The sequence below is a fragment of the Lissotriton helveticus genome, chromosome 9 (genome assembly GCF_964261635.1).
Source record: "Lissotriton helveticus chromosome 9, aLisHel1.1, whole genome shotgun sequence".
Lineage (NCBI taxonomy): Eukaryota > Metazoa > Chordata > Amphibia > Caudata > Salamandridae > Lissotriton > Lissotriton helveticus.
In genome coordinates this window covers 1,004,333,732-1,004,347,717 of record NC_136070.1, presented here as the reverse complement: position 1 = coordinate 1,004,347,717, position 13,986 = coordinate 1,004,333,732, and positions in this window count along the sequence as shown.

The following is a 13,986-nucleotide window of genomic DNA, read 5'->3' as shown; positions in this document are numbered from 1 at the left end:
GATCCTTGTGTGGCCCTGTCTGCTAACAGGCCTGCTTTCATCCAGTAGGCTCAGAGCAGGTAGCCACAGGTGCATTAAACAAGTGTTTCTGTGTGTTCTGTTGAATTGAAACATAATTTAGGGCATGGATGGCATTGGATTGAGTTGGGAAATGTGTTTTGGGGGGTATTTCTGTTTTTGGGTGTGTGTTAAAGAAATGCCTTTGCTGTGTGTGCCTGGTGTGTTGGTGTGCACCCTGCAGACCCTGTTTTGCTCTATGGATTTTCGTTTTTGCATTTTATTGCATTAAAAAGGCAAAGCAGTGTGGTTTAGCATGCCTCCTTTGCCTGGCTTTTATAGACCTTTTGTCAGTTCATTGTATCCAAGGCCTTCTGCTTGTTGCTTGTGATTTGTGAGTGTCCATGCGGCTGGTGGCCTTTTCTGGTGGGAGGTATTAGTGTGCAGCTGTTGCCATATAGGCCTGCATAGTATTCCTTTGTGGCCTAGGTTTCTTGTTGTGGGCCTGGCCGTGAGGCTGGCAGCCAGTTTGAAGGCAGGCAGTGTGATTTTTGCAAAAGGCCTGCATTGTCTATCTTTTGTTTCTTGTAGTTGGGTGGGCCTGGCCATGTGGCTGGTGGCCATTTTGAAGCCTAGGCCTGCAAGCTTGTGTGGCCTTGTCTGCCAACAGGCCGGCTTTCATCCAGTAGGCTCAGAGCAGGTAGCCACAGGTGCATTAAACAAGTGTTTCTGTGTGTTCTGTTGAATTTGAACATAATTTAGGGCATGGATGGCATTGGATTGAGTTGGGAAATGTGTTTTTTGGGGGGTATTTCTGTTTTTGGGTGTGTGTTAAAGAAATGCCTTTGTTTTGTGTGCCTGATGTGTTGGTGTGCACCCTGCAGATCCTGTTTTGCCCTGTGGATTTTCGTTTTTGCATTTTATTGCATTAAAAAGGCAAAGCAGTGTGGTTTAGCATGCATCTTTTGCCTGGCTTTTATAGGCCTTTTGTCAGTTCATTGTTTCCCAGGCCTCCTGCTTGTTGCTTTTGATTTGTGAGTGTCCATGTGGCTGGTGGCCTTTTCTGGTGGGAGTTATTAGTATGCTGCTTTTGCCATATAGGCCTGCATGGTATTCCTTTGTGGCCTAGGCTTCTTGTTGTGGGCCTGGCCGTGAGGCTGGCGGCCATTTTGAAGGCAGGCAGTGTGATTTTTGCAATAGGCCTGCATTGTCTCTCTTTTGTTTCTTGTAGTTGGGTGGGCCTGGCCATGTGGCTGGTGGCCATTTTGAAGCCTAGGCCTACAAGCTTGTGTGGCCTTGTCTGCCAACAGTCCTGCTTTCATCCAGTAGGCTCAGAGCATGTAGTCACAGGTGCATTAAACAAGTGTTTCTGTGTGTTCTGTTGAATTTAAACATAATTTAGGGCATGGATGGCATTGGATTGAGTTGGAAAATGTGTTTTGGGGGGTATCTCTGTTTTTGAGTGTGTGTTAAATAAATGCCTTTGTTGTGTGTGTCTGATGTGTGGGCGTGCACCCTGCAGACCTTGTTTTGCCCTGTGGATTTTTGTTTTTGCATTTTATTGCATAAAAAAAGCAAAGCAGTGTGGTTTACCATGCTTTCTTTGCCTGGCTTTTGTAGGCCTTTTGTCAGTTCATTATTTCCCAGGCCTCTTGCTTGTTGCTTGTGATTTGTGAGTGTCCATGCGTCTGGTGGTCTTTTCTGATGGGGGTTATTAGTGTGCTGCTCTTGCCATATAAGCCTGCATGGTTTTCCTATTGGCTTACTGCTTCCATCCATCCCCTTTGCCAGCAGCAGCTCCCTGAATGATGTGATGGTCAAATAATTTAATTCCAAACAGGGTCCACTCCACTTCCATTACATTTGTATTTGGTTGTTGTTCTTATTCTTTCCTATCCTTCCTGAGAGTGTAGTGTGTACACAGTAGTATACCATAACCCTTGTTGACAAAGTGTCACAAATGGCTACACTATTTATTTTATTTGTTTGTTTGTACTAGTAGTAATTGAACCACAACAACAAATGCAGCATTTCACTGATGTTCTTCTCCTGGCTTATTTGCTTTTAGGTGCACAAAAAGACAGAAGAGGAGGTATCAACATCACCCATTGTACTGCCAGACAGAAGTCCTGCTGCGCACCACATCGCCTCCCGTGTGACCACCGACATCTCTGCAACTTGTGCACCTGCGTCCTGCCTGACATCTGAAGAAGATGGCCCCAAAGAAAGGTACCAGGTCCTCCAGTACCAAGAAAGTTGCCGGTGAGAAGAAGAAGAAACAGAAAAAGGAAGTGGCACTAACCACAACTGGCGTGCCGGCCAATGTGTTTTTTGGGACAAAGCAAATTACGCCTTCAGCAGCGTTGTCTGGGAACCAAGCTGGGAGCAGCACCTCCACACCAGCAGGCCAACCCCACCAACCTAGGCCCAAGCCCATGAGTGTCGCAGAGGTAGCTAGTCTACTAAGGAGCAGCGATGTTGAAATGTCATTATCGCAAAGTAGTACACATTCAACACAGGCGGAAACTCAGCAGATAAGTGTGCAGCAGCAGGCGCAGCCGCAAGAACAGCAACATCCGCAAGAACAGCAGCAGCCGCAAGAACAGCAGCAGCCACAAGAACAGCAGCAGCCACAACAACAGCCCACAATAGTAGTTGTTCCTCCTGAAGTATAGGCATTTCAGGAAATCGAGCTTCCTGCAGACAAAGTGGAGCAAGCCACTGTTTCAGAAGATCCATTGTCTTCCTGACCCCCAGCAAGGAAAAGGAGGGTTAGTCCATCATCTTCTTCTTCTAGCCCCGCTTCTGATGATCGAGATGCCTCTTGGAAGCCACCAGCGCAGTCTGAGAGGGGAACCATCCTTTACAACGCAACTATTACCACGCAGTGCCGTTGCGACGCAACTTTTACAACGCAAACCATTACAACGCAATGCGCTGGGGGCGCTCTAGGATAGGGAATAGATTTAATTTACTATCCAACACCTTCCCTACTATCCACGAGGACTGGAGTTGGAATAGTAAATTAAACTATTCACTATCCAGCGCCCCAAAGCACTATGCGTTGTAAAGGTATTCGTTGTAAATACCACATTGTAAAGGCATGCGATGTAAAAGCATGCGTTGTAATGTCATACATGGATCTGAGAGTGATGCACGCCACAAGACAAGGGTAGTGAAAGGAAGGTTCCAGAAAGCCTTGGAGTTATGGAGGTAGATGTACAAGAAGGGGATGATGATGATGAGCCAGTCATCACGAACATCACCACCGGCCCAAAGGAGATGGAGACAAACATTATGACTCTATCCAAAATGGCTGCGAGGGATGTAGCACAGATACCACCAACACAGGTAACACCACCACGATCTCAAGCTTCCATATTTGCATTTGCAAAGGCCTGGCAGGGACCTACAGCCAGCTCAACCACCACCTCAGAAGGTAGTGGTAGAAGTCAGTGTAGCTGCAAGAGTCACATTCCAAGCACACCCTCCAGTTCATCTGGTATTGAAAGTGGCATATCCAGCAGTGCCAGAAAGTTCTCCTCCCCAGTTTGGGATTTCTTTTCGGTTAGCAGTAAAGAAGAGAACATTGCTATATGCTCAATTTGTCGACATGCTGTTAGGCGGGGTAAGCTTGGTACAAACTATGGTACTGGAGGCCAAACAAGTCATCTCAAAATACACCACACTATCGTGTGAGAGGCTGACCTACTTCGCTTAGAACAAAGTAAATCTCAACCCATTGTTGTTGGGCATGAAGAATCAGGGGACGATTTTATCGCGGTGGAAGGTGAACAAGAGGGAGACATTTCTAGCCCTGTTCCCAGTAGTGTAGTGGTACCGCCCATATCCTCAGCAACATCTCAGTGGCACCGCAGTAAGAGCCATACTCAGAGTCAGGCTGAGACATCAAGGCGACAGAGTACTGCAATGAAACAAAGTGCGTAGTTGAGCCTAACTGGGTCCAAGAAAAAAACTGCACCACAAAGGAAAATAATCCAGCCTACCATTGACAGCATGCTTGGGTTGGAGGGGCAGTACCAATGCAACCACCCAACGGCACAGTTGTACAATACGAAGCTGGCTAAAATGTTAGCGCTGGACCTTCTCCCTTTTTCGTTTGTGGAAGGGGCGGGTTTCCTTGAATTTGTGTCAGCCATCTGCCCTAAATGGAAAGTTCCTAGCTGGTCCTATTTCGCAAGAATTGCTGTTCCAGCACTACATCATGATGTGCTGGAAATGGTTGGACAAGCTTTGAGGCAGGGTGCTGTTCACAATATCCACCTGACAACAGACATATGGACCAGTTGCAAAGCCACTGATTACATGTGCATCACTGCACACTGGGTCTCTTTTGTGGGGGTTATAGATAAGCTATCTGAAGTAGGTGCTATTGACACAGCTGAGATTTTTAAAGCTACTCAGAAACATGCAACTGTAGCCATGTTCGCCATGGAGAAATCTCATACTGCTGTAAACATATTGGAAGAGTTTCACAGCAAGGTTTTTGAATGGCTGCACCCAAGAGGGCTTAAGATTGGTTTTGTTTCCACAGATAATGGCAGTAATGTACTTAAGGCCATGGAGCTTGGTTCCTATTTCAGGATTCCATTTTAGCATTATAGTTCAAGATTTTCTGAAAAAAGAAGCCATAGTCAGCAACTTACTGACCACCTGCTGAAGAATATGCACTAATTTCAGCCATTCTTTTAAAACTCGGAAGCAGCTGAGTATCATTCAATGTGACTATAGAATGCCAGTCAAAGCACTCATCCAGGAGGTGGCAACATGTTGGAACTCAACGTATTACATGCTTGACCGTCTGTTTGAGCAGTACAGGCCAATCAATGAATATGTCATGCGAAGAGGGGATGCTACTGTGAAAGGCATGACCCTTCAGATGAACCAATGGTGCCTAGTTAAATGCCTGACTGAGATGCTTCTTCCTTTGGAGGTCTTCACATGAGAAGTCAGCAAGGAGGACTGTACTATGCCCCAAGCTATCCCATTGTTGCAAATGCTAAAGCATCAGCTGAAGGAGGTGTCTGAAGCATCCAAAAGTGTAGAGGAAAAAAAAGACGCATATGAGTTGGTGGAGAGCTTAGCCCGTTGCTTAGCTGACAATACAAGCGTGCAAAATAAGATTTTGTCACAAGAACATTACATTTGTGGATCCACGGACAAAATGGGCACTGAAGACATTAATTCCTTTTTCAGGAATGGATGTTGCCCGGTACAAAACTTGGATAGCTGAGTCAGCGAGTAAGTTGGAAAATGAACGGCTGCTAATTAAAAGCCCACTAGATAAACCCACAACAAGTACTGCAGCATGGCATCCAGCATCAAGTTCAACTTCGGAGCCTAAGAGCAGTGCGTTTGGCTCAGAACAGTCACCAACATATCGACAACAGCAAGAACTGGATCATTAGGCCCAGTAAAATTGTTAAACGATTGGTATTTACATTTAGGCATTTGTAAGTCCAGTGCTGATGCAAAGAGAAAAGAGCCCGAAAAAAGTTTAGCACCCTTGAACATTGAGCAGATGGTCCGGGCCTATCTGGACGACCCAACAGAGGTGTACATAGATCAAAACCCATTGCGGTATTGGTATGGGAAAAGGGGCCAATGGCCACTGCTCAGCAGGCAGGCAATAAATTATCTGGCTTGCCCTGTCGCAAGTGTCTCTTCTGAACGTGTTTTCAGTGCTGTTGCTTCCATTGTAACAGTGAGAAGGACCTGTCTCTCGCCCAAAAACGTTGAGGTTAACCATGATCAAAATGAATCAGCACTTTATACCACCGGATTACACAATACATGAATCAAGGGAGGAAGATGAGGACAGGTGACAGGTGACGGAAGTAGTGTGTTAGATGATGATTACCTACTTCTGGTTGAACGCCCAGAGCTTGAGGACGAGCTATTCTTCCCTGACAATTAGGCTTGCACTATTTACTGTATTCCTCCCTTATTTTCTTTTATTTGTGTGTCTGTCTTTCCGGTTAGAAACTTTGAATCACAACAAATCCATCACCACCGCCTTCTACTCTTTTTATTGCCATATACGAGTTTCAGCTGTCTGCATTTCACAGTACACTCCTCCGAATCCTGCTCCTCCATCCTCCTGAATCGCCCATAAATCCATTGCCCTTAAGACAGATGATGATTGGATGATGCAAAATAGAAGAAAAAAGAAAATCTTTCCTAGTCCCTCCAAAAGAAGTGGAAAATGATGATGACTACTATATCTATCCTCCTTTCTGATCCGAGGGAGACTGCCAATTAACTGAAGATGAGAAGGAACAGGTAATGAATGGTGACATGCATTGGACGCTGACTGAGTGATTTTGTTGTTGTTTGTTGTGCATGAAGTTAATTCATTGTGTACTATATGTAATAATCCACACACTGAAAGTAACTCAAGGCAATTTTTCCCTTCTTGTATTTTTAATAAAAAATGTGTACTTCTACTGCAGGCTGATACATTGCTTTTGAATATAGGAAGGGGACTCAATCTGTACACTGCACACTGAGTAGGACAACACCATGATGATGAGAAACGGCCCCTTCACTTAAGATGACAAGGAACAGGTAATGAATGGCATGAATTGGACACTGACTCTGAGTGATTGGTGTTTGTGCTTTTGTTGTTTGTTGTGCATGAAGTGAAGTCAAAGTGTACTAGTATTTACTTTACACACTAACAGTGACTCAAGTCAATATTTCCACTCTTGTTGTTTAATAACAAAATTGTATGGAATATGGACTCACTCGCTACACTGCAAACTGAGTTAAACAACATCATCATGATGACCACAGTGACATAGTTTTCTTCACAAAGTTTAACAAGGAGGGGAGAGAGAGTCTTTGTGGATTCGTACTCCCTAGCAAGTCTACATAAACATATGTCCTCCCACATCCTTGGCTTTTAACATTTGTGGGAATTTCAGGCATCCAACCAACTATGCATCTGATTCCTATCAGCCACCTATGCATGCATGCATCCCACGTATCCTTCTCTGTCAGTCATAAATATTAAATCTCGCCCATCCTTCTTCCTTCACCCCTTCTTTCCCTTTTCGTTCAACCCATCCATCAAGGTCATCTGATCTGACCGAAAGTCTTAAAATTAGGATTTTTCTCAGTTTAGTATTAGTAAAGTTGAGAAAAATCCTAATTTTAAGACTTTCGGTATTCACAGAAGGCATTACGGAGTCCTAAAGTTAGGAGTCCTAACTTTACTACTACTAATTTGAAAAAAATCCTAATTTTAAGACTTTCGGTATTCACAGAAGGCATTTAGGAGTCCTAAAGTTAGGAGTCCTAACTTTACTACTACTAAATTGAGAATAATCCTATTTTTAAGACTTTCGGTATTCACAGAAGGCATTTAGGAGTCCTAAAGTTAGGAGTCCTAACTTTACTACTACTAAATTGAGAATAATCCTATTTTTAAGACTTTCGGTATTCACAGGAGGCATTTAGGAGTCCTAAAGTTAGGAGTCCTAACTTTACTACTACTAAACTGAGAAAAATCCTAACTTTAAGATTTTTGGTATTCACAGAAGGCATTTAGGAGTCCTAAAGTTAGGACTCCTAACTTCTGTGAAAACCAAAACGAGTGCCTTCTGTGAATACGAAAATGGTAGTAAGTTTAAGATTTTGTCTTAAGTTAGTTCTCTGAATCGGGCCCTATATTCCTACCAAGGGGATGGTGGTGCTCCCACCACTGTTTAGTTATTATCATGATTTAGTAATTTATTTCTTCGTTCTATAGACTTGTAGTTGTTGTAAACGTAACTAAGTGTAACAATGTTTATTGTTTTAATCTTATGCATTTTGCTGTTGGTGCTGAATTATAGAACAACGTACAGAGCTTGTCAGTTGCAAATAAAACTTTTGAACTTACATAGACTAGATGGTATTGGTGTGGTTGGACTTACACAAATGATCGAGCGAAAGGAAGGGTGTGCATTGCTTCCATGACTGAGAGGTTGGGAGTGTTATGTTCTGAGTTGTCTAGTCTACTCATTGGGTATCTTGGGGGCGTTTGGAGAGCTAATAGTTATGAGACACTACTATAACTAGTCGGGCAGAGGATTGTGGTGGGTTCTGATTGAGGTGTGAGGAAGGTCCAACCTCCCATCACCAGCATCTTATTTTCTTGTGCAAAGTTCTGTTAGTGCAAAATCCCTACAACAGTAGTAGTATGTCCTATCCTATCAAAATAGTAAAATCTGGTTGGGCATTTTGTTGGTGGGAATTGTCGAAAAGCCTCAAGATTAAGAAGACTAGAAGGAGTACAAGAGGACAACCTAAAGGACTGGACTCAATGGCTAGAGCTAACGGTGAATCTGAGTTTTATTTAAAACCTTTTAAATAAAGAGTGGCAAACTGCGCAAGCTTAGCTACAGACAGACTAATAGTAGTAGTACAGAGAGTCATAGCAGAGGCAGTTAGAGGTAGGAATAACAAGAATTTAGAAACAGGTAGTCTAGATCGAAGGATAATTGTTGGTAAAAAATAGCATTAGGAAACGGAAACAATAGTTCGGAAAAAATACGGTGCAGTTAAAGTTAGTAAATAAGAAATATTAATATTAAAAACAGGAAGACTTACTTGGGCCAGCAGAAGAGCCCTTGTCCTGGTCCTCCTGTCATTGGTGTTCATCTGCTCCGGCCGACTCTGACCCCGTCTTCTTGCCCCTGGGTGCTGATCATGAAAGATATGAGAAAGAAAGAGACATTGATGATTGGTGTGAAACAAATAAAATATGTTTAAAAGACGGTCAAAAACACATTTATGTAAACAACAATTGCAATAAAATTGACCTATCAAATCTGGTTGACAAGTAGTCTCAGGGGATTCGCGGACCGATTAGTTATTATTTATCAACACTAATCCAGTGTTCCATTCTGAATCCAGAATACTAACTAAGCCTAAGTAGTACGTACCACCTGACCTAGCCCACCTATTCCAGGTGTGCCAATTGTACATTAAGTAAGCATTTCCACTTCTTTTAGTGCTAAAAAATGCATAAATGGAGGACACATGCCTACATTTTTGCATACACCAAATTGTTGGGTGGTTGATGCTGATGTTCTGCTAGTGCTAAGCCTATTACCACTCACTGAACAAACTACAAAAGCTTCTACTAAGGACTGGGGTAAGCACTAGCAGCACTCAGCAGCATGTGGCGTAACAGAGGGGGTGTCACAGAGACCACTAAAAAATTACAAACTCATAATAAGTAACTAAACCCGGAGCAGGAAATAGCACTGCGAGCGGGCAGGACAAGTGAAAACAAGATGGCCGCGCCCACTAACAACCACATGGGCAAGTTGGCAACACATTTACTACGCGATCACGCAAAAAACATCACGAACAGGCGGGACAAGCACTTCCGCGTCTTCGCGATATTTCCATGTGCTCGCGGAGATTTGTGACGTTTTCGTGAAGATTTGCGTAACGCGATTACGCAAATTCCGCCCACCCCTACTCTGTTGTCAAATTGCCCAAGTATGCCCACTGAGTGGAAGTTTTAGAAATTTCCAAATGATATCAAGTATGGGAGTGTCACAACCCAGAAGGTGCACACATTGACCGGCAGGGATTACTAACGCTGCACTCACGCTCCTGCTGCACAGTGCTTTTATACATGTATGATGCACCTGTAAATTTTTAATAACTCCACCACTTTGCGTTTGCCTTTTTGAGCTGGACTAGGATCAATCAATCAATCAATCAGAACATTTATAGAGCGCGCTACTCACCCATGGGGGTCTCAAGGCCCTAGTGGGAGGGAAGAAGCAGCTACTGATCGAACAGTCAGATCTTAAGAAGTCCCCTGAAGGTCAGCAGGTCCTGGGTCTGTCGCAGTTGTATGGCATGCCATGTCTTGGCAGCTAGGTGGGAGAATGATCTGCCTCTGGTGGTCATTCGGCAGGTGCGTGGGATGGTGGTGAGGGCAAGGTCAGCGGAGCGAAGCTGGTGGTTCGGGATGTAGAAGGTGAGTCGTTCATTGAGGATGGGCAGCTTCAAGATGCTGCTTGGTGCTGGGTGGCTCGTGATCCATTGTACGTGTCCTTGGATGGAGTATAGGAGAGTCCGAGACCAGAACTGATGGAGAGGTTGAGGCATAATGGCTGAAGAGGGGTACAGGTAGCTCTGTGCTCAGAGATAAGAGCCTTTCTGTCAGTTCAGTTTCCGTGGCCACTGCTTCTAATGCCCCCTGAAGCATCCTGTCAATTGACTGGGTGTTGCAGTTAGTTGGGGATGTGGCTGTTTTGTCCTCACACAGGTGCGCTTGCCCATATTTACAAGTGAGACGTTCGGGTGATCTTACAGACCTTTAGTCACAATCAACCCACTCACTAAAAGGGTAAAAAGTCGATAGTGGACAGGATTGGCAGCAACCCCAAATGGACAAAAAGGAGCTTAAAGGTACTTCTGTGATACTGAAGCTCTACGGAATAATACAAAAATATTTATGATAATAATTCTCTGACTTTCACTCCAAGAATCTGAATTACCAGCCTTATGGGGTGGCCCACCCCCTTCAAGGCTCTGACGGGCGCAGGCCGGCCCGCCCTTGGTCCAGCCCGGGCACACCCATGTGCATCCTGCGCTGCGGAAAGCCTCCTTTTGTTTAAGAGTGCCTCCGGGCATGAACTGGCAGCATCAGGTGTGGCACGCCAGCCGCGGGTGATCTTGGGGGTTGTGGCCTCCCCCCTGCTGGCACCAAGAAAGCAAAACGGGCTCCCGCCATTTTGAAAAGTCACCATCCGCCACTGCTGTTGCTCCTGGATTTAGGACTTATGTAGCTCGCATCTCCATCAGAGATCTGTCTGGAAGATCCACTCCAGCTTTTCTGTAGATTTTTGGAAGTCTGAACAAATGTACGTTCTCAAGGACTACAACCTCGGCCAAACATTTTATATCCAAATAGTTTTGCAAAAAGTCTACTTATGCACAACTATTACTGAAAATTCACTTGGTAGCTATCGCTTTGCAGTTGACCTAAATATATCTTCCTCCCACCTTTCTTTCTATGCTCCCAAATCAGCATCTTTGTTTTTAGGTCTCGCCTAGCGTTGCAGCGCATGTGCTGCTCGCTTTGCGAGGCAAGCTGTATTAGGGTATTTTTTAGAAGTGGTGTGGAAGCCCCGCCCATATTTTTTATTGGCTAGCATCATCGTTCTTGGTAAATGCTGGCTTACCATTGAGAACGAGGCTTCTTAGTCCCTCCTTGTTACCGCCCTGTCTCCTTTTGGGACCGCCCATCAAGACTGGATCTTTTATTTGCGGTGTTACACTGCCTCCTTCAATTAGTCTGTAAGCACTTTTTGTTTTTCATTCGGCTTTGGCAAAGGCAGCCAGGTGTTTATTTTTGTATCACGCTTTCACTTTAACTGCTATTGTTAAAATGAAAGCGCGATGCAAAAATAAACACACAGCTGGATTCGCGAATTGGTGACAGCTTGCTCTCTTAAAACGCTCCGAAAATTAAGCAGCCCGACCGACTTGATTGATGGGAAGTCACTGTGAAGCTGAACTCCGGTCCCACTGTTTCCGTTCCCGACTTTTCAATTTGTGGCACTCTCGGAAACCGCCGCTGTGCTTAACAAACCCCATTTTCCAGTGGACTGGAAAAAGCTGTTATTCTTCCCCGAAAGCGTGCCAAGTTCCCCCTTTGTTTGTCGAGTATTTTGTCCACCTCAGGTTGGTTCCTCCTCAGCTAGTTCACCTCACAGTCCGCTCGCGCTTTCAATATTTCCGGCGTCCCTCGATTTAATTCTCTCAACGTGGTGGCTTTTCCATTATTTCCCCACAAGAATGCACCCGGTGCCTTTGTTTTCCGGAATGCAGTTTGGGAATCTGCAATTATAGCATTTTATTATATGTGCATGGTCCCAAGACTTCAGGTACGTATGACTGCTAATATATCCAGAAACACCTAATAATAATGTATATTTACCTGATCTTTTGGGCCACTGATTCGGTGCTTTATAGGGCCTAGCAGTCACAAGCTCGTTTACAATGCACAGTGCTACTCTGATGTAAATTCTGCATGAAACCAATAGGTGTTAGTATTACTGTTGCGCTTATTTTCTTTGAGAATGAGCTCTATTCTTAACATGGCACACTCGCGCTTTTCTGTGATTGTGCCCTCAGTACAAAAACATTATATTTTTATTTAAATTACATGCAGACCTCTGAAAATGCACCCAGGCGCACAATTATGCACTCAGCACACAAACATTATTTTTATATTTAAATTACGCGCACACCTTCCAAAATGCACCCTCTTAGATTAATAGCACAGACGCACAGTCAACAATGGTGCCCGCCCCCTCCCTCTCCGGGGCGCCCCTTAGGTTTCAGTGTGGCACCTGCTTTCAATTTAACATGGCACCCAGTCAACAATGGCACCCGCAGCTCCTTCCCGTCATGCTGTAAACATTCTATCAGCGCAGCGCCCGCTCCACGAGCGCCACACTTTCATTTACTTCTCGCCAATCACAATTTCCACTGCTTTTTAAGTTGTACTCCGAGTTTCCTGTGTTGAAGGATAATAAAACCATCAATTGATTACTTTTCTTTTATTGGTGAGTTAGCCCCAGTACAAGGCAGTAGCTCACCAAAGTGTCATCTTGGGGGTAAGGACAACAGATTCCCCCTGCGAGCATCCAGTTTTTTCTCAAATACTGACAGCATGGATACATTAAACAAGCATTTACAATGCAACGGTCTCGCCTTTGCCAAAGTTAGAGCTATTAGCATTGTAAATGACAACATTTTTATTTATGTGTTGGTTTGGAAAACAGATAAATAAATGGCATTGTCATTTACAATGTCAATAGCTTATTCTCTCGCAAATGCGAGACCTATTGCATTTGCACCCACACACACACAGAGCCCCCCACACACACAGACCACACACACACACAGAGCCCCACACACACAGAGCCCCCCCACACACACAGAGCCCCACACACACCAACAGAGCCCCCCCCACACACACACAGAGCTCCCCCCACACACACACACAGAGCCATGCCACACACACACAGAGCCCCCCCACACACACTGAGCCCCACACACACACACACAGAGCCCCCCCCCACACACACAGAGCCCCGCACACACACACACAGAGCCCCCCCACACACACACACAGAGCGAGCCCCCCCACACACAGAGCCCCACACACACACAAAGCCCCCCCACACACACAGAGCCAGACACACACACAGAGCCCCCCCACACACACACAGAGCCCCCCACACACACACACAGAGCCCCCCCACACACACACACAGACCCCACACACAGAGTCCCACACATAGAGCCTCACACGCAGAGCCCCACACACAGAGAACCACACACACAGAGAGAGCCCCACACACACACACAGAGACATACACACACACACACAGAGCCCCACACAAACAGAGAGAGCCCCCCCCACACACAGAGAGTCCCCCACACACACACCGGGCCCCACACACACACATAGAGAGCCCCCCACACACACAGAGCGACCCCCACACACATACACAGAGCCCCCACACAGAGCCCCACACACACAGAGCGCCACACACACACACACACAGAGCCCCGCACACACACACAGAGCCCCCCACACACACACAGAGAGCCTCACACACACACACACAGAACCCCACACATACACACACACAGAGCCCCCCCACACTCACACACACACAGAGCCCCCCCACACACAGAGAGCCACACACACACAGAGCCACACACGCACAGAGACACACACACACACAGAGAGCCACACACACACAGAGACACACACACACACACACACACAGAGCCACACACAGGGAACAGAGGCCAGAAAAAACTATCACAACGAGGGAACAGGGGGGGGCAGAAAAGCAACCACAACGAGGGAACGGGGGGCAGAAAAGCAACCACAATGAGGTAACGTGGGTCAGAAAAGTAACCACAATGAGGGAA